This window comes from Temnothorax nylanderi, unplaced genomic scaffold, assembly GCF_030848795.1.
Source record: "Temnothorax nylanderi isolate EJ_2023f unplaced genomic scaffold, tnyl_v1.0 TNYL_tig0493_pilon, whole genome shotgun sequence".
In the NCBI taxonomy this organism is placed as follows: Eukaryota; Metazoa; Arthropoda; class Insecta; order Hymenoptera; family Formicidae; genus Temnothorax; species Temnothorax nylanderi.
The window spans coordinates 92,090-115,242 of record NW_027249555.1 but is presented as its reverse complement, the minus strand read 5'-3'; the positions used below and the strand labels follow the sequence as shown (position 1 = coordinate 115,242).

The 23,153-nt window shown below is 38.4% G+C and overlaps 1 pseudogene; it reads right to left on the bottom strand.

Moving 5' to 3' along the window:
• Positions 1 to 18,598: 18,598 nt before the first annotated feature.
• LOC139783370 (uncharacterized) lies at positions 18,599 to 22,532 on the bottom strand (annotated as a pseudogene).
• Positions 22,533 to 23,153: the final 621 nt, after the last annotated feature.

Below are 23,153 nucleotides of genomic sequence, written 5' to 3'. Positions count from 1 at the left end.
ATATTATATGATATATTGATGATCACACACACATACATACACACATACTATCTGTCACGTACTACGTTTACACGAGCGTTACTTTTGTAGTAACTTATAAGATAATTCCTCCACGTAAGGGCCAAAGCACATATGACAGTCGTAGTCGTGGATGTAAGTAACGCACAAGCTTTTGGCGTATCCTAATTTATCAGGTCGAGGACTACGACCATCGTATATCGCTACGTCATGTTATGTGCTTTGCCTCTAAATGAGTGAATTAATAGTTGCTTTCCATTTACATCAAAACTCAGATAATTCTCACTTGTGACGTCATAACTCAGTTAAATGCACGTTCTTTTTGCATGCTGGCAAGTGAGATTCAACTGAGTTTTTATCCACAATCGAGACCATGTGCTTTAATGAATCTAATAAACTCACATCAAAAGTGAGGCTATGGATCTGTATTATTATGCGATAGCTTTGTCACCAAAATAAGCAGGTAAATACAAAATGTCATATCTTACCTGAGTATAAAATACATATCTGAGTGACTCAGATCACTTGAGTGTAAATGGAAAGCAACTATTGTAAGTTACTACAGAAATAACGCTCCCGTAAACATAGTAAACGGTCACGAATATCACTACATATCCCGCTGATATTCTGCCTCTTGTCTTGTGACACCCACATCCTAATTTCGTGGCACTTCGATCCTTGCGCGACGCGACCGAAATTCGGAATTAAACGATCGTACTTAGTAATATTTAACGATGAGTCCGTATCTACAATAGCTGTAATAAGCCTCAAGATGTAAGAAATTGACCAATCACAGTCGATTATTCTCCTCACATTCGCCTGTAATTGGTCAATTTCTTACGGCTTGAGGCTTACTACACGTATTGTAGATACGGACTGAGAGACCACGGTGTTAGTCCGTATCTACAATAGGTGTAGTAAGCCTCAAGCCGTAAGAAATTGACCAATTACAGGCGAATGTGAGAAGAATAATCGACTGTGATTGGTCAATTTCTTACATCTTGAGGCTTACTACAGCTATTGTAGATACGGACTTACGCGCGAACGCGATAAGTATTTCTAGGTTATATGACTGACTGACAGCGCGCTGTCCGCGCGAACGCACTGAGCGACGAGCGCACACGTACGCGTATATGCTGTCTCTTTTCAATGTAGCAACACTGTCATGGGGGGGACCCGGGTGAACGCTCGACAAGTTCTCAAATGCCATCTATCGAGGAAAAAAGCAACCGTACGGCGACGACGACGACGATGACGTATCTTAATTGTAAAATTTACCATTTCGGACTTTGCATCGTAATATCTCCGCTCGTTAGGGCACGTAGCGGAAAAATAAAAACACTTTTATTCGTAAATTGACCCAAGCTATCGATCAAGCCTACTTAGAACTTGATCCGTTCACTCGTTATTGAGATCTCAAAATCTCGAGTACTCGCAACTCGTGCGTTCGCGTAAAAGAGTCACGGTGCGTCTCGCTCCGCGAGTACTTGGCGCGAGACACTACCGTGTCTCTTGATCATTTCACTTTTGATTCTAGCTTTTGAAAAAATATACACTTAATTTATCAATGCTTTATTCCTTAATCGAAGTTAACAGAATTCTTTTTTAATATTTATTGATTATACATATATGATTATATATATTTAGATATATATAATCTCATTATATATGTACATATATGATTATATTGATATGATTATATATAATTATATCTAATCCCCCCCCCCAATGAATATTTTATATATATATAATAAAACCCAAAAAAGCCTAATTTTGTTATATATAATTATATGTGGTTATATATAATTATATACGATTATATCGGGCCATTTTTTATATCTAATTATATCTAATATTATTTACATTAGAAAGTCTATGAATGTCCCATACCTGACGCCAGACTGCAAACTTCGTCAGCATCTCTGTCGACATCGTTTGATGTACCTGCATCGACAATAATTTCGTCTTCTCGAGAATCCTCGCAGACAGAATCCCGACTGACATTTGTTTGGGTTCTACAAACGAAATAGTAATAATTATAATTAACAAAACCAACACTTTATTAATATTTGAAGGAAGCAAGTTTTACGGTCGTATCAGGCAAGAATCACGTAGAAAATTCATCACGTCGTAATGCTTCCATTTTTCCTTGGGTTCAATCCTTGCGGAACCGCTGGCATGCAGCTCTCTTTGAATAATTTCGTATCCAACGAGTTAAGATTGTAGGACAGTTAAGACAGTATTGAGAGTTACATTTGTCCGAGATATTATATTGCATCGTAACTTATATATCCATTGCATCGTTTTGTCTCATAACCATTTTATAACTTGCTCAGAATAAATATTATAACGATAATCATTCTACTCCGACTCCAACAGCATTTATTTAAATCCTACAAATTGGGGGCTCGGCCGCGATTTGAACGAGAGCCGTTTAACGAAGGATCCAGAACAATCGAGGTGTCACGTGAACAGTCAGTGCTTCGGGCAGAGTGATAGCGTGACATAAACACGAAAGTGCGTGCGTGTATACTGGCGCGGCAAAGACAATAGTTGAGCAGAGTGACTAGACAATATACTGTGTGTGCGAAAGCAATGAAGGATCCGAATGTATACACGGTGGTTGCGCTCAAAGAGATGTTGGAGAAACATGGTCTCTCCACATCAGGGGCGAAAGCGGATCTGATCAACCGTCTGATAGAGGTCGATCCGAACGGCGAATGGTTGCGAGACGATGGTGACGAATCCGGCGACCGTCGTGATGAGGCAGAAGGTATTTCACAAACAAACGCGTCAGGTATGCAACAAAAGCTTAATATGCAACAAAGAGAAATTGAACTGTGCCGAAGGGAGAAGGAGTTAGTGGAGCTCGAGTTAGAATTAGTGCGACGCGAATTGGAGCTCGCGCGGCAGAGTCGGACAGAGCGCGCGAGCGGTAACAAATATCGCCAACGCGTTGTAAATAATGACAATACGCGAACCGGGACTGTGCAAACAAAAGTAAACGTAGTGACTATCGCGGATTTGCTCAGTTACTTTGACGGTAAAGCAACGAACTATGATATATGGGAGAAGCAGGTTCGACTGCTGAAGGCCACGTATCGGTTGGAAGATGATTCGGCGAGATTGCTAATCGGCATGCGGTTGAAGGGTAGAGCGTTAGAGTGGTTTCATTCTAGGCCAGAATACGTGGGGATGCCATATGACATGCTTCTCGGTGAATTACGGGGTATGTTTCAGCATCGGCAGACTTTAGTAACCAGGAGAAAGAGATTTGAGGAGCGTACGTGGAAGAAGGATGAGTCATTTCGCGAGTATTTGCACGAAAAGGTCATCATGGGAAATTGCGTTCCAATCGATGACGATGAGATGCTTGAGTATGTTGTCGACGGTATACCGGACGAGGCGCTTCGAAATCAAGCGCGCATACAAGGATTCGAGACAGTAGATGCGCTTTTGAGAGCCTTCGAAAAGGTAACTCTTCGAGAACGAGGTACGTTGAATTCAGCGAAACATGATAAGAATAACGGTTATCAAAATAAAGGAGAGAAAAAGGAGAAATCTAACAGCGAAAAGAAAAAGAGCGTAACAAATACCGTGCGTTGTCACAATTGCGGCATGCGAGATCATATAGGAATTAATTGTCCAACTAAAGAGCAGGGTGTAAAATGTTTCGGATGCAATGAACGCCGACATATTGCTTCGAAATGTCCCAAAAAGACAGAAACAAGAAGTAATTACGCCGCGGCGCGTTCTGTTAATCAGAAATACCTGAAGGACGTTCTGATACAGGGACAACCAATAAAAGCTTTGATAGATTCCGGGAGTGATTTGACATTGATGCGCGCGGATGAATACGTGAAACTAGGCTCGCCATGTTTTCGGACGGGAGGAATGCGATTCCGTGGCATTGGATCGGACGATAACATGACCCTAGGAGAATTTCAAACTGAGATCGCTGTTGGTGGACACTCTTATCCTATACGTATACAAGTAGTGTCGGATACTTTGTTTCAGCACCAAATGTTAATAGGAACTAATTTCCTGAATGCTGTCGAGGTCAACATCAGAGCAGGGAAAATCTCTATCAGTCCATTGCGATTGTAATACAACGTCGAGGACGTGCCGGAGGTATTCAGAATAGAGGTGACCGAGGAGGAGAGTCGAGGGACGTGCGTGGACCTCACTTCTGTGAAAGATGCTGAGCAGCGGAAGGCGCTGCAAGATCTTATTGAAAACTATACACCCAATAAAGTACGCGGAAGTAACATTAAAATGAAGCTTATTTTAAAGGATGAAGAGCCAGTTTATCAATCGGCAAAGAGGTTATCTCCATCGGAGAAACAAATGGTCAATGCGCAGATTGATGAATGGATTGCGGAGGGAATTATTCAACCATCAACTTCGGATTACGCTAGTCCCGTAGTACTAGTCCGGAAGAAGGATGGAACACTGAGGCTATGCGTGGACTATCGGATGGTGAACAAAAAGATCATGAAAGATCGATTTCCTTCACCATTGATAGAGGATCAGCTAGATTCTTTGCAGGATGTTCGAGTGTTCAGCACGCTCGACTTGAAGAATGGCTTTTTCCATGTGGAGATGGACGAATCAAGTCGGAAGTACACGGCTTTTATCGTACCTGACGGCCATTATGAATTTCTGAGGGTTCCTTTTGGTCTATGTAATTCGCCATCTGTGTTTCAGAGATACATCTATTCAATTTTTAAAGAGCTGATACGGCTAGGCGTGATTCGGGTCTACTTCGACGACGTCATCATTCTCGCAAAAAGTCTAGAGGAAGCCATAGAGAGACTTAGGATGGTCCTGGAGGTCGCAAGAGATGCCGGACTTATTATAAATTGGAAGAAATGCTGTTTTCTGCAGACCGAGGTGGAGTTTCTTGGGCACATCGTCGGAGGAGGACGAGTGCGCCCATCTGACCGGAAGACGGAAGCGGTACGACGATTCCCAGAGCCTACGAACACCAAGCACGTACACAGTTTCCTGGGCTTGAGCGGCTACTTTCGGAAGTTTATCCCTGGATATGCCGCAACAGCACGTCCGCTATCGAATCTCTTAAGGACGGGTGTGCAGTTCTGTTTTGGCACTGCAGAGAGGAACGCATTTATACAATTAAAGACGATGCTGATCGAGAAGCCCGTACTGAACTTATACCGAGTCGGGGCAGAGACGGAATTGCATACAGATGCTTCCGCGCTCGGATACGGCGCAATCTTGCTTCAGAAAAATAGTGAAAATGGTTTATTCCATCCCGTTTACTACGCCAGTGGAAAAACAACATCCGCTGAGGCTAAATATACAAGCTATGAGTTGGAGGTCTTAGCTATCATCAAATCCTTGAAGAGGTTCCGCGTCTATTTGTTGGGCATCGCGTTTAAGATAATAACCGATTGTCGTGCTTTTACCCTTACCACGAACAAGAAGGATTTATGCGTGCGTGTCGCACGATGGGCGCTGCTTTTGGAGGAGTTCCAGTACACCATAAAGCATTGTCCCGGGAAAAGTATGGTGCATGTCGATGCACTCAGTCGTAGCCCATTGCCCATGTGCTTGCTGATTGACGAATCTGATGTGGGGCTGACAGCGAGACTTAGGAAGGCGCAAGAAGAGGATGACAGCGTGAGAAGACTTCGCGATCTGGTTCTCCGTGGACAAACACAGGACTTTATAATACGAGATCGAGGCACGGCTTTCACATCGAACGAATTCAAGGAGTATTGTCGCATGGAAAATATCGAGCATGTGCTGATCACAACCGGGGTGCCGAGAGGAAACGGACAGGTGGAGCGGGTCAACAGGACGCTCATACCGTTATTGACTAAGTTAGCGGCTCCGAACCCTGGCGAATGGTACAAATATGTCGAAGTGGCTCAACAATACTTGAACACTGTACCTCATAAGAGCATTGGCACTTCTCCTTTTCGTGTATTTTTTGGAACGCATCCACGACTAAAGGATCATCCGGAGATTCGAGAGATATTAGAAAAGGAATGGATCGAATCTTTTCAAGACGCCCGAGATGAGCTGCGCTCTGAAGCAAAGGAGAAAATAGCGAAAGTACAACAAGAGAACAAACGAACTTTCAACAAGAAAAGAAAAGAAGACAACAGTTATCGGGAAGGCGATTTCGTGGCATTAAGTGTACACAACAAGGCCCCGGAATGAAATTTGCCGCCAAATATTTGGGACCGTACGAGGTCATTAGAGTCATGCGAAATCAACGCTACTCTGTTCGCAAAATTGGCGAATGCGAGGGTCCTGCTCAAACGACGACATCTGCCGACTTCATGAAGCTGTAGATCAACGAGGACAGTGATGACTCCTCGGAAGATGAAGATGAAGAAGAAGATGATGCTGCGTGACGACTTCTATGAAGATAAAAGTGTTTTGAATGACGACTCCCCGGAGGACGAAGAAGATTCTAAACGGCGACATTCGAGAACGAATGTACTATCAGGAATGGCCAAGTGTGGGATTATTTTCCGTGCCCGGTCGGTAATCGACGATCGAGGATCACGTATCGAACGTTGTGCGCGTCGACCGCTCCGATCGTTTAGTCGGAGAGAGCAAGTCGAGCAATACGGAGCAATACAAGTAACGCCGCGCGTTTTGCTAACGAGTCGCGCGAGTGATCAGTTAAGAGTTACGTTCGTCCGAGATATGAGACTGAGACTTATACGAGTGATCGAAATACGAGACAGAGTTGAAAGTTTGCATCATTCGTATCCAACGAGTTAAGATTGTAGGACAGTTAAGACAGTATTGAGAGTTACATTCGTCCGAGATATTATATTGCATCGTAACTTATATATTCATTGCATCGTTTTGTCTCTCTCTCTCATAACCATTTTATAACTTGCTCAGAACAAATATTATAACGATAATCATTCTACTCCGACTCCAACAGCATTTATTTAAATCTTACAATATATATATATATATGGAGGGGTAAAAACCACAGTGGTGTAAGTCAAATTTTTAAAAATATTTTCTCATGTGCATAGATACAATTTATATATTATACAGATTACATCTATGCACACGAGGAAATATTTTTAAAAATTTGACTTACACCACTGTGGTTTTTATCCCTCCATATATGTATATTATATATATATATATATATATATATATATATATATATATATATATACACACACACACATATATTGCAATTGCATATTGTTTGAAATAACATGAAAAATTTGACAATGCTCAAATCACTTATGAAAGATAACAATATGAAGAGAATTTTATATTTTTATTCTTCACCTTTTCATCTCCATGGAAACTTCGTCCCAGAGGCGCCGCATAGTTTCTCGACTCCTTTGCTCCAGGGGTAATGAAAAATCCCATAAAGGAGTTCTTTTTTGTACTTCTAGAATGAGGATTTCCACTTCTAGATCAATCAATTTCTTACATTTCTTTACTTGCGCACCACGTACCGCGCCTGATTCGTATCGCCGTTTATTAATTAGTTGACATTTTCACGAGTCTAATGACATATTTGAATATTCTAAGTTTTGTAACGTTTTGTTTACTTACGTATATTTGGATTTACATTTTCCTGATTATCCAATATGATTTTCTCTGTATTATTTGGCATCATACTCCGACGAACAATTGTTTTCCCGTCATCTGTAAAATGCATTTTTTTTTATTTGTCTAATTAGCTTCATAATAAAAATAATTATACATTGCATACCTAACATGGGATAAAAATAATTATTCTTGTCGATGTATATTTTGTTGTAGCCTTCCATGCACTGATGGCCTTTAACCTCGTCGCAAATCTCCTCACACACTCCGCAGGTGTGTACAATGCGAATTTGCTAAATATGTGGAAGAAATATCATGTATCATCAACTATTCTATTTTTTTACTACAAGCATATCTGAAGGTTACATTAATACCAATGTAATTTTAATAAATTTTTATCTCTTGGGAATCCATTTTGCTCTCTACAAACACCGCGCGGAATCAATATCAACTTTCATGAACACACACGTCGACGCGACGATGCGACCAAAACCGTAGTTTTGGCATCGAGCTTAAGGGGGAAAACGCGTTCCGTCTTAGAATCGGTAGAAGATTTAGAAAATTTGGGATACGAGGAACTAAAGTCGAAATTAGAATCACGTTTCGTGAGGGGCAGTTTTCGTAAAATTATTACACGCAGTTTACGAATAGAAGGCAAAGATTCGAGAAAGATTTCGCTACTTTCGGTTCCGAATTAAAAAGGCTCTCTCGATTAGCCTACCCCGAGTGTCCCTACGCGGTTCGAGACAAGATCGCGCGCGCTTAATTTGTTTCTTCTCTTACGGATGGATTCATTAGAAGGACTCTTCAACTAGAAGGGATTATCTCGCTGAAGTTGGCCATAGAGAGGGCGAAGGCCGTAAAAATTATACAAGGAGGAAATTTTGAGAGAAGAAAGGATTTCGAAAAGCGATTTGAGAAGGGGAAGGATAGGTGCGCGAAGAGTAATGAAAAGAGAGAGGGAGATGAGAAAGTCGAAGAAAAGGGAAAGAAAGGGAATGGTTATAGGCGGGGAGGCTAGAATAAAACAAAGGAGTGTTGGCATTGTGGAAAGGTGGGACATTTCCGGTCCGATTGTCCCGAGTATAAGGGAAACACGGTTTAGTTGCTCTCGGCGGGGGGAGAACAACGGAAGTGGACATTACCTCGAATGTTAATTGTTCTCAAACGTTTTTTGTTAATCGGATAAAGTCAAGTTTAAATTATTTTAGTTATAAGAAAAAGTTGGATGGTAACGAGTGTTGTTTCAAGATAGATACGGGATCGGACGTTTCGATTCTCAGTAGAAGAATGGTTAGAGAGGGCAAGCACATTATTCAAATTAAAGATAATTCTCTTAGATATCCCTCTGAAGGGGTAGTACCCATCGAATTTAGGGTCATGGCAAAGGTTCTCTTGGAAAGGTATTCCGTGGAAATTCCTATGTATGTAATAGAAATGGATGACGATTGTTTACTGGGTGTAGCTTTCTTAAGAAAGATAAATATAGAAAATGTTTTCGAATTTGCTTTCGGTTCTCCGAAGTCTGATAAAGAAAAGGTTTTGAGTTGTACAAAATGTTGCGCCCGGGCCATCGTTGAGTCCGTGGACCCTCGAATGGCTCTCATACGCACTCACTCGCACTCGCGCACTCGCGGGAATAACGACACGTTTATTAGAAAAGTAACGAATCTCTTTATTAAAGGGAACACCAGAGAACACGTCAGAAAAGTTTGAAAGCCGAGGTTCCAATCTCTAAGGTTCCGTTGTTAAAACAGCGGCCCGTTGTCAAGGGAACGCTTCGCGACTTCTGCGGAATGACCGCTCGTTTCAGCTCGGAGTTAAGGGCCGTCTCAGCACGGGCGTAACAATATGATAAAGAATAGATCACACACACACACACACACACACACACACACACACACGCACACGCACACGCACACGCACACGCACACGCACACGCACACGCACACGCACACGCACACGCACACGCACACGCACACGCACACGCAAACGTACACGCACACGCACACGCACACGCACACGCACGCACACACGCTAACGCACACGCACACGCACACGCACACGCACACGCACACGCACGCACGCACGCACGCACGCACGCACGTACGCACACGGACGCACGCACGCACACACACAACTTTGTAGATTAGACTATATTTCAAAAAATGTGTACCTATAAATAATGTTTAACTACTTAGTATGTTAATTTGTTGATTATTTGCAAAAAAGAATAACTTAACTTTCCAACTAAAAGATAAAAATTAACAACAGCACAAGAATTATTTTAGTTACTAACCTTTAGGGATATTAAATTGGCGCGAAGATTGGAGAGGGAGCGTAAAGTGAGCGGAGTGAGCACCTCTATTAAGCTGGACCCCCCACCAGCGCAAATCAAGTTCGCACTAGGTCAAAAATTTAGTGCTATTTAGGTGCTAATTAAGTGCCCTAGTCCGAATTTTGGTGCTCGAACGGTTTAGCAGGAAATCACGTAAAAAATGGGGGGGTCCAGCTTGCTATTAAGCTGGACCCCCCCATATCAGAAAATAAAAAACAAGTACACTATAATTTAGTGCTAATTAAGTGCTAATTAAGTGCTCTAAAATAACGATAAAATACTGACAGATTATAACATTTATTTAAATATACAACTATATATTGAACACAGTACCGTCGCGGTCGACACAAACATTTAAAAAACTTGCTGCATGAATATATTCGTTACTAAAATGATCGAAAACATATATTATCAAAATATTCCCAAATCTGAGTTTATTGCTAACAGTTGTCACGTTCTGACTGTTGTTCGTCCGTTTTTTGGTCAATGCATTTAAGCAATTTACCAGGGATTTGGACAAGTCGTGTGAAGGATATTATTATTGTTATTGTTATTGCTTTTGTTATTTGGGACCGAAAAGATATCTAAGTTTATAAATCTTATAACGAGGATCACTTTTATTTATTTGATTATAATGGGGATAATCGATGTCGAAATCGACAGGAATAGGTTTAAATGGAGGTGCGTTTTCTAATTGTTGCAATTGGTGGAGGAGGAGAAAAGGATCTCGATTAGAAATGACTGCTTGTTTAATCTGAAACCTAATCCTTTTAATTTGAGTTCGTCTACCTCCCTTTTTCGTCATCTAACCCGAATCCTCGAAAATGAATTTTGTAGCTCGCCACACTCTTCGTCAGCGCTCAAAAGCCAATCCGCCACACTCTGCTCGCCACACTCTTCGTCAGCGCTCAGATCGGCAGCGTAAAGGCCAAATTCACTTTCGGGAATTAATTATGATTTCCAAGGATCAACCCCGTAATCGCCACGCTTTCAGCAGCAAGGGTATCTGCTCGCCACACTCTTCGTCAGCGCTCAGAACCAATTGCCACGCACTTTGTCAGCGACAACTGCGAGTCGAATCTTAGAAGTGATCGATTAAGAATTTTAACACGAGATGAGATTCCAGATTTCGAGCTTTTCTTTTCCAAACTTATCTTACCTTTATTCTTAAAATTTAGTACAAGTTATGCGTGAGGCGCAGTCTTAAGATATAAGAGTGCAGGGATTAAGTCCCAAGATTGAGTTGAGGAATTGAGTGAGATTTAGGAAAACGATTTAGATATTTGGCTGAGCAACTGAAATGCTAGGGCCAAAGGAGTGGCTGAGCAATTGAATGCTAGAGCCGAAGGAATGGCTGAGCAATTGAATGCTAGAGCCGAAGGAATGTGAAGTTCAGGACTATCTGGAAGGAGCCGAAGCTCGGAACTATCTGCTTTCCGCGGCGTTTTTCCGCCCTATTTATACCCGAAAAAGACCGGAATCTCCCGCGCGAGATTCCCGCCATTTCCATCGCGTCTTAAGGGGGGAGGTTTTCTAGAAGTTTCTAGAACATTCTAGAAGCGTAGTTTTGGGCCCCATCTGGCCCCCAGCCCTCCAAGGGTCGTCCGATAAGATAAACATTTACAGGAAGCTGAGCGTTTGCTCGGAATTCCGAGCCTAGCGTGCGTCGTTTAAGCGTTCAAAACTTCTAACGTGCGTCGTCAAAAATATAAAATTTCCGTACGTAACACAGTAAAACAATTACGATAATTAACTTAGATTAGCCATTGGCGCTGAGTACTAAGTTCCGTCACCTGATCGTCTACGAATTAGTTGCTCGCATGATTATAGTATTAAAATAATTTTCATACATTGTACTTTAAAAGAATATCACGATTCGAAGCGCGCCGCGCTTCATGGATAAATTAATTAATTTCAACGCTATGCAGCTAGCACTAAATTCGAATCGTGATATTTTCTTAAAGTACAATGCCTCAGGATTATTTTGGGACCATAATAACGCAAGCACCTAATTCTTTGACGATTCAGTAACGAACTTTAGAGCGCGGCGCGCGCGCTTCATGAGTTAATTAATTAATTTCAACGCTATGCAGCTAGCACTAAATTCGAATCGTAATATTTTCTTAAAGTACAATGCCTCAGGATTATTTTGGGACCATAATAACGCAAGCACCTAATTCTTTGACGATTCAGTAACGAACTTTAGAGCGCGGCGCGCGCGCTTTATGAGTTAATTAATTAATTTCAACGCTATGCAGCTAGCACTAAATTCGAATCGTGATATTTTCTTAAAGTACTCAGATTTGGGAATATTTTGATAATATATGTTTTCGATCATTTTAGTAACGAATATATTCATGCAGCAAGTTTTTTAAGTGTTTGTGTCGACCGCGACGGTACTGTGTTCAATATATAGTTGTATATTTAAATAAATGTTATAATCTGTCAGTATTTTATCGTTATTTTAGAGCACTTAATTAGCACTTAATTAACACTAGATTATAGTGTACTTGTTTTTTATTTTCTGATATGGGGGGGTCCAGCTTAATGGCAAGCTGGACCCCCCCATTTTTTACGTGATTTCCTGCTAAACCGTTCGAGCACCAAAATTCGGACTAGGGCACTTAATTAGCACCTAAATAGCACTAAATTTTTGACCTAGTGCGAACTTGATTTGCGCTGGTGGGGGGTCCAGCTTAATAGAGGTTCTCCACTTTGAGGCGCTCTACAAGACGTAATTTTCAACAAAATGAAATGAATAACAAATAAAAATTGTAGGTTTTTTTACGCTCTACAAGTTTCATTTGGAGCATTTTTGCAATTTCGGACGACAATAATGAGTAAAAAGAAAAAAACTAAATATTATACTTTTTTATTTCCCTTTCTCGTTCGATGTCTCGAAAACAATCGATCATACGTAAAAATGTCATACGATATAATTTGTAGAGCGTAAAAAAAGCTTTAAAATGAGCTCCGATTCGACCTTGTAACTTTATTAGAAACCGAGTTATCGCGGAAAAACCATTTTTTCACATTTTTTACTCCCGTAAAAAAAGCACACGGGAAACAGAGGTCGAAAACTTGAGATTAAGCTTTTCTTGAGCCCCCCAACACCCCTCAAAAGAAAAATCCTGGGTCAGAATTATGTCTTTTATAATCCGTTTTTTTGTACATAGTGACTGGACTATCTTCGCCGCGACGAAAGCATGTGTTTACCACGTGCGGCTGGCTGGCGCGCTCGCTCCCGGCAGGACGTGTATAACGGGCTGCCGTTCGGCAGGCGCGCGTAATTGATGTGGCGGTTGAGGCACCGCTTGTCAGGGCGCTTGCGGCCGCCACAGCAATAATCATTTTAAAAAACATTTATTTCACATTTATTCAACATTATTTTAATATTTATTTTACATTATTTATTCATTTAAAACAATGATTTAGGAAAAATATTTATTTAAAGTTTATTTAATATTTATGTCACATTAATTATTCGTTTGCAATAATAATTTTCAAAAACATTAATTTCACATTTATTCAATATTAATTTAATATTTATTTTACATTAATCATTCATTTAAAATAATGGCTTAAAAATAAAAATACCATTATTATATACGTTATAACATGCGCTAATAAATTCTAACACGGTTATTATTTGTACGATTAATTGTGTGATTATTTGTGAGAAATTTTATATGCAAATTTCTTGCGAATGCTTGAGCGAGTTAGACGGAGTCTACAAATTAAATGCGCAAGTCTCAGAGTCGCAGGAACGGTCGTAAGACAGAAATTGACCAATCACAGTCGAACGCTTTTAACTGTAATGCTGGGTCTACAATGCGAGTCGCAAAGTCGTGAGTCGCAAGAATTGACCAATCACAGTCGATTATTCTCCTCAAATTCGACTGTGATTGGTCAATTCTTGCGACTCACGACTTTGTGACTTGCATTGTAGACCCAGCATTATATTAATTGGTCAATTTCTTTCTTACGACCGTTTCTGCGACTCTGAGACTTGCATCAAACCGCTCAGTAGCAATCGAATGTGATTGGTTCTTACTTTTAGAACCAACAAATCAACGTAGTGTGTGTTGATAAGACGACAACTCAGCAATCGTTCTGCTGAATTATTGTAGACCCCGCATTTAATTACGGCTCCTATTATACTGCACACAGGACTACACGATAACACAATAAAGTGACAAAGCGGTGACCAATCACCGTTTTCATTTTTCCGGAAGTATTAGGCTGCTTTCGAAAACATCACCCGAGTGCACACGAGTATACTCTCTTCTCTTTCTAACTCACTGAGTTAGAAGGAAAAGGAAGTATACCCGTCTGTACCCGGGTGATATTTTCGAACGCAGCCTTAATAGCGTACGTCGGTTCGGCGCGCTTGATTGGTCGCTTGAGTTGCGACAACGTGCGACGTGCTTATGTTCTGTGGACGTGACGTGTTTGCGCGTGTCGGGCAGTCGGTGACTTATGGCGGAGCGTGCGGATGTGTAGCAACCATAACAACTTCGTTCTTCGTTCCCATTATTTGTGTGCCGGTAGGTTTGTGATATAATAAAGTTCTAAAGTTTAATTCTAACATCATTATTGTCCTCCTGCAAAGACTTCCTGTATAACTATTAAATTTCTTACAGCAACGTACGTACCGTTGAATGCACATGGTAAGCCGCGGAATTAAACGACGACTCGCCGACCCACGTTCCACGCCGATTATGTACTGATGTGCAATTTTATTATTTTTATATTATTAAACTTAATACACCATCCCAAGGAGAACAGAAAAATCAAAATGTCTGTTTGACATATTATATGTCGACCAAATTTACGTTCCTTTATTAATTTTTTTAATTTTTTAAATCAATTTTTTCAATTTGATTTTCTGTTCTCCTTGGAATGTATTGTTTTTGGAATCTCGATTATAATTTTTTTTAAGCACAAATAAAAATTGAGCATGGTCCATTAGACGGTCATAGCAAGATCTTAGTGCAAAAATAATATTTCTTATGTGATTTTTAAATACATTTTCTGATTCTTCGAAGTGTACGCGCTGTTACTTTTGGTCTCAACGCAGCTCTTAAATTGAATCAGAAAAGTAATATCACACATTAAATTGATTGTCAATTTAAGGGGTTACACCACAGTAGAGAGTGAAAATTTAACGTTTTTTGCGATTTTTTTTTAAGTGGAAGGAAAAGTAAAAGGGTAATTCTTTTTAAGGATGTTGTTAAGCATGTTTTGAAGTTTTAAAAAAAATTTTGTTTATTAAAAAATATTAAAAAATGGCTGCCCAACAGTCGTTCCTGCGGAACGGTTTTTTTTGGAGGGGCTCCGCGGCACGCAGTAGAAGTGCAGCAAAAATTAATCTGGAACAAAATAAAAAATTTTTTCTTAAACTACATTAGTATAGCTATAGAAATACGTAGGGGATTTTGAAAATATTCATTTTTGTTAAATTGGCGAGCATTTGAAAAAAAAAGTTCATTTTACTACCAAAAAACGGGCACTTATTTGTAACTAAAAAATCGAAATATTAACTTATCGAAAATCGGCTACGTATTTCTATGCGGAATGTTGTTTTAAAGATGTGATATTAATTTGGAGTGAAAAAATAGAAAATTGTTTGAGTTATGCTGCGTGCCGATTTGAAAAAACGTGTTTCGAGAAAAACGCGTTTAAAGTTTTGAGATGTGTTATGGACGGGAAAAAATGAAAAATTTGACTGTTTAAAATTTTTTACCATTAATCTGCTATCCCTGGACCATAAAGCTGCCCTTCCCTGCTTAAATATTCCTCCTCATTTTCTTTCCTCGTCGATTTCATGCTGGTGCGTGCCTGTTTTGCCGCATCTGTCAAAGACTGCTCGGCGTGCTTGATCCTCATAGCATCGGTTTCAAGGCAAAAATTGTATGCTTGGAGGCCAATATCCATCTCCAAAACTTTCATAATTCGCAGAATGTTAATCAAACCGTCGTTAAAATTGCACACAGCAATATCAGTCGCTACTTGCAATACTTTTTTGCCACTTGAGTAGGACTTAGGAGCCAAGTTCCAAACAGTTGCATTGAAACTTTCGTTGCAGTTTTTAGTGTATTAGAGAAGTTAGAAATCAAAAGGAAAGTCATTAGGCTGTACCCTTCCAGCAGGTATCTACGTGCCGCAGGTAGTCGTTTCGGAGCAGTCCGACGCGCTTGGGAAAGAGGTCGGAATTTCAAAGAAAAAAATTTTGTACAGGTATAAAACTTTTTTTCCCTTATTCTAGAAGGTTCAAAGCATCTTTTAAGCCAATAAAAAAAAATCAATTTTTTGAAAATTCTACAGTGGTGTAACCCCTTAATGTGTGATATTACTTTTCTGATTCAATTTAAGAGCTGTGTTGAGACTGATAGTAACCGTGTACAGTTCGAAGAATTAAAAAATATATTTAAAAATCACACATGAAACATTATTTCAGCATAAAGGTCTTGCTATGACCATCTATGGACCTTGCTCGATTTTCAATTGCGTTATACAAACAGCGGTCTTGTCAATGCCTTAAAATACAAGTTAAATTTTTTTTCTTTCTTATATGTACTTTATTTTGTACTGCAAATGTTTAATTTGTTATTCATTATGTATACAATGTGTACAATATGTACAAAAAATAATATTTAGTAATAAAAAATCAAATATAACACAAATTTTTAATATTATTAAAAAAACCTTTCAATGTAAACGTTTCCCAAATATTAAAAAAACATTTTTTTAAATGTTAAAACAAACGTTTATTAAACGTTAAAATAATATTTTTCTAAACGTTAAAATAATATTTTTCTAAACATTAAAATAATATTTTTTAAACGTTAAAATAATATTATTTTAAACGTTAAAAAAATGTTTTTTTAATGAAAAAAAAGGAACTTATCCCATTATTTTTAACGTTTTTAAAAATGTTTGAAAAATGTTTTTTAAATGTTTTTTAAAAACATTTTTTAAATATTATTTTGCTGATTGGGTAAGCCTGCGTTTATCCGCAGTTTCGGTAAGTAGTTTATTCGCAAATTGATTAGGGTGTGAATCCAATCTGTCCGCATATTTCAGGATATAGTTTGTTATTACTTTTTTAACGGTTTCAATGTTCAGGTCTCGTCTGATAATTTCGTTGGTAACGAACCACGGCGCATCTACTATTATTCTCAGAATTTTGGATTGAAACCTTTCCAAAATTTCTATATTTGAATTAGAGGCAGAGCCCCACAGCTGAATGCCATACGTCCATATTGGTGTAATAATTGTTTTATAGAGCAGAACTTTGTTGTTTAAAGATAATTTTGACTTTTGAGCAAGTAGCCAATATTTCTGAGCTTAATTCCCAATTGCTTCCTTTTCTGTCATATATGCGTCTTCCAAGTTAGCCTTAAATCTAGGTGAATTCCTAAGTATTTCGCTGAGCCTGCTTGAGATATCTCAGTGTTGTTTTACCGGTGGGCATGAATCTTTGTTCAGTGTGAAAGTGACGTGTACTGATTTTTTTTCATTAGCCTTAATTCGCCAGGTTTTTAGCCAGGCTTGTATTTTGTTGATGTTTCTCTGAAGAATCCTCGACGCTTCTTTGGGGTTCTTGTGCAATGCTAAGATTATTGTGTCATCCGCGAATGTTCCCGTTATTGTTTGTTCTGTTGTTGGTAGGTCGGCAGTAAAAATTAGATATAACAGGGGTCCAAGGACACTGCCTCGTGGAACTCCGGATCTGATGGGCTGATTATGAAATGTCTATCTTCTAGGTATGATTTGAGTAAGAGATAGTAGTTATGCGGTAGTAATTTTTTAATTTTATATAATACCCCTGAGTGCCAGACTTTATCAAAAGCCTGGATGATATCCAAGAACACCGCTGAACAATACTCTCTATTCCCTGGCGGAAAAAAAACTACAAAGAACTACGTGATTTTACTGTTAAATCACGCATTTCTGCAACCAAATAGGAAATATTACGAAATAGTAGGAAAAACTACGAAAATTGTAAATGTCATAATAAAACGTAGTTTCTCGTAAAAAAGTTCTACAACTTTTGAAAATATACAATGAACTTCTGCAATCGAGACGTAGTTTATCGTAAATTCTCATCAAAATAAAAATTTAATTAATGCTGTAATAAGACGTAGTTTCGCGTAAGATGTTTCTACACCTTTTCAAAATATACAAAAAACTTCTGCAAAATAAGACGTAGTTAATCGTACATTAGCATTAAAATAAAAATTTATTAATGTTGTAATAAGACGTAGTTTCGCGTAAGAAATTTCTACATTTTTAAAAATATACAATAAACTTTTGCAAAATAAGACGTAGTTAATAGTACATTGGCATTAAAATAAAAATTTATTAATGTTGTAATAAGACGTAGTTTCACGTAAGATATTTCTACGCTTTTTCAAAATATACAATAAACTTCTGCAAAATAAGACGTAGTTAATCGTACATTGGCATTAAAATAAAAATTTATTAATGTTGTAATAAGACGTAGTTTCGCGTAAGATATTTCTACGCTTTTTCAAAATATACAATGAACTTCTGCAAAATAAGACGTAGTTAATCGTACATTGGCGTTAAAATTATAACTTTACAATCAATTACAATCTTCAACAGTTGTTCGATAAATATACAATAAAGCTAAATCGAGAATAAAAAACACAATTTTTTATAATTACATTAATTTTATTTGTATTACAAAGATTTGTTACAGATATTACTATTATTAACAAAATTAGGAAGAAAATAATATCGATATTAATCGCCAAGACATCCTCTTGGTATGTCACTAATATAATGTTTATCATTCAACGTCATCATGATACAGTGATCTCGAATAAATGCAGGAGAACATTTCTCCAATAAACCGTCGGTGATGAAACATTCTCTAATATGAGTTACGATCACATCATTGGTTGCAAGATACGGTTGACATGATACATTAATTTTTCGAAAAAACACAACAACTTTTTTTACCACTCGATCATTTTCAGTGATCTCATAAGAACATATATTTGTAATTATACCTTTCGTACCGTCTCGAGTAACAATGATAGAATCATTGGACTTATTCGCTCGCGTGTAAATTTCACTTGTGAAACGAAGTCCGTGGCAAAGCATTTTATGGAATACTTTGCAAGATATAGCACTTCCAAAACAATTTTGTTCTTCTAAAGTTAAAGTATAGTCTTTACCTGATCCAAGTAATACACAATCGTCAATTTTACAAACATATTTCAACCTGTTTTGAAAATAATGTTCACAAAAGTCTATAAATCTATTACCGTTTGGAAACTTGTTCAAGTGCATGGGCAGTTGTTTATAAAAGAAATATCTCCTCGCAATCTGTACAGCTATAAGATATGGACTAGTCTTCATCTGAAGTACTAATCTGTTTTCATTTTCAAACGGAAAGGTATTATGAGTCCACAAAGGTCCCCAGTTCTTTACGCTCGTACTTAAGTGTAAGAGCAAGTGCATATTGAACGTCATAGAAGATTTTCCAAAATACTTTTGCAATTGGACCAGAAATTTAATCAGCAACTGGTGAGCATGATCAATACTTTCTATTGTTACGGATTTTTGTAATAATATATGAATGGCAGTTATTAATAGTGCCACATGCCGCAAATATTTCATAGGAAGTAATCCCGCAGACATATCAACATGTACCACAGGAGCCAAGAACGCCATTCCGAAGCTTTCCAACACTTTCGTTCTTCAAGTGTTCTTGGTAATCGTGTGATACATGTTGGTGGTCGAATAGAAGTTAGACGCTGATTTATTATAGCTAACTGATTTGGCGAACCAACATAATATTCTTCCCTCGTGACGTTAATATCATCTCTGTATATTGTCGAATAACTCCTAGTAAAACAGAGTGCATATAATCAGGTACTATTCCATCTACCAAATTAAATCCTTCCAGATTCATCAGTACCGACGGACCTTTAATTCCCATATTCATGACTGGAAGAATTTCACCATTTAACGTATTTTGCATTCTACATCTTATAGATGTATCTGTGCGATTCGGAGGTACACACGTCGACATAGTATATCGGCGGTATCCATCAACACCTTCGGTAGGATGTTCGCAAAAGTTGCATCCGTAAAAGCCGTTAAAACGAATCATGTTCAAAATACAAGGTCGGGCAACAGAATCCACGCAGCAACATATAGGGTAGACTTTACTGGTAATAATTTCGTTGTTCAGATTCCATTGTACACCGTCCCGCGCCAAAGAGTTTGCTTCATTGACGAATGGTCGTAAAAACGTGTTCATATTGGGTTCTTTCTTGTGTACCCATAATCCGATTAGAAACATATGTTTTGATCGCATTTTCAACGGCAACTCATGTAACATAGCATATATAGGCCAAATAGATGTTTTGCTTGATTTCGCTGCTTGACATCCATCTGTATTAAAAGTATATGACAAATTCCATCTGGAATCTAACTGATTACCTGGAGCAGAATATTTTTTGTACATATAGCCATCATAAATATCTTCTAATGCATTATTGTTTTCTTTTCGCCGAGAAAAGCGGTGGTCTAAATGTTTCGAAATATTTGGATTATTCAATAAAATTTGCAGCTGGCATGTAAATTTAAAGTTATAAAGAATGACGATATTGCAGCGTCATCAATATCTCTCTCACAGGCATGACATACTACGTTAGCCGAACGTAAGTTTGGTCGTTCACCGAGGTATCTTTGGCAACTTGGACAAAATAAGTGGACTTTAATAGTGTCTTCAGCTAATGGAAAATGTTTGAATAAACTGTACTTTGAACTTGGTAAGACATCCTTGCTGTACAACTTATTTATCATATTTATGATGTCAAGTATCGCAACCCAAGTCAAACAGTGTTTTCTACCTATAAGTGTGGCCATTATTAGCGCTTCTCCTTTTGTTGTTGCTGAACATGGGCACAATTTTTTACTCAGAAATCGATCATACTGATTGTCCAATATCTGCAATCACATAAGAAAACAGTTGAGTTAATAGAAAGTAATATTTAAGTTTATCTCAAATATTTCAGTTTATTCCCAGCAAACACTTATATAACTGTTACTTATAATGTCCCACTCAATAATATAAAAATGTTATATACGCGTGTGTTATATAACAGTTATTGTTGAGTGGGAAATTATAACTAACTGTTATAACAGTTACTTTGTGTTTGCTAGGTTTCGATTTTATCAATGTTATAACATACTTCCTCGTCGTTTCCATCTTCTTCAGAACTGGGATTTTCAAATAACGCATCTTCGTCGAACAAATTCGCATCATCATCAAATAGTTCATTATGATGTTGCTCCTGAAACATAAAGATCTATTATTATAAGAAGTAGATCTCAAATATTCGAGTTTATTTCGATTTCATTAATCGATTATAACATACTTCCTCATCGTTTCCATCTTCTTCAGAACTGGGATTTTCAAGTAACGCATCTTCGTCGAACAAATTCGCATCATTATCAAATGGTTCATTATAATGTTGCTCCTGAAACATAAAGATCTATTATTAAAGAAGAAGTAGATCTCAAATATTCGAGTTTATTTCGATTTCATTAATCGATTATAACATACTTCCTCATCGTTTCCATCTTCTTCAGAACTGGGATTTTCAAATAACGCATCTTCGTCGAACAAATTCACATCATTATCAAATGGTTCATTATGACGTTGCTCCTGAAACATAAAGATCTATTATTAAGAAGAAGTAGATCTCAAATATTCGAGTTTATTTCGATTTCATTAATCGATTATAACATACTTCCTCATCGTTTTCATCTTCTTCAGAACTGGGATTTTCAAATAACGCATCTTCGTCGAACAAATTCGCATCATTATCAAATGGTTCATTATGATGTTGCTCCTGAAACAAAGATCTATTACATGTAAGAAGTACATTTTACATTTTAATGTATAGACGTCTGTATACATTTTGTACTCACAGGAGATGAATGCAGATTTTGTTCACACTTTCCAATATCATTTTGTTCCGACTGATTTGATATTGACGGAGAGTGACTGATCTTCTGTAATGTACATAATAAAACGTTACGTAGGTAATATAAATATTTATTTATTATATATGTATATATATATATATATATATATATATAAGCGTGTGTGTGTGTGTGTGTGTGTGTGTGTGTGTGGTGTGTGTGTGTGCGCGCGCGTGCGTGTGTATGTGTGTGTGTGTGTGTGTGTGTGCGCGTGCGTGCGTGCGTGTGTGCGTGTGTGTGTGTCAATTAAAGCATCAAAGAAAGAGTTCGGTGTAATTATTTTAAGGATATATATACGTATATAATTGATGATGCTTAAGCTTGTAGACATAAAAAACCATTTACCTCTCTGTTGGGTGAGATATTTTCTCGCTTTCTTTTGCTATGAAGGGTTTGACGAGGGATATCCTCTGTTGAATCAGGTTCTAAATATCTTTTATATTTCCGTGGAGGCATTTTCTATTACACGTAAACACATAAATTTAACGTTCACTCAACTCAAAGTAATACAATTCATGCAATCACAGTTAAATCACTTTAAGGGCCGATTTCACCGCCTCCGATTAACTTGATCTTCCGATTAAACTCACTTTCGTTTCTTCCTAAGGGAAGAGTTAGAAAGAGATGAAGAGTGAGTTTAATCGGAGGATCAAGTTAATCGGAGACGGTGAAATCGGTCGTATGCTTCTATAGAACAAACTGTCACAACGATACAACGTGTTTACTCGATGATAACCTCAACTGGAAGTCTTATCTCTCGAGAGCAGCCACGGCCGCGGATTTAGCTGTTACCGACTCCCGTAGGTAACGTCCACAATTTTGTGGTTCTCTTCCGTGCTACTGCCGCTCTCGCCTCTTCAGGCTTCTACTGCGCGCGCATTCAACGGAAAACGTGCAGTGCAATGCGTGAACGCGACGAGGCCGCAGGGGGAAGTGATCGTGATCCGCGCGGCGCGAAGTTCCTTGGTACGAACCTACGGCCACATGTGCTACGGCATCAACTCAAGAATAATTTACAGAGAAAATAATCGACGAAACAGTCCGGGAGTTTCTCTCACGTAACACGCAAGCAAGTACACTCAAGAACGCGCGATTGTGTATAAACAGAGAAAATAATCGACGAAACAGCCGGGAGTTTCTCTCACGTAACACGCAAGCAAGTACACTCAAGAACGCGCGATTGTGTATAAACAGAGAAAAT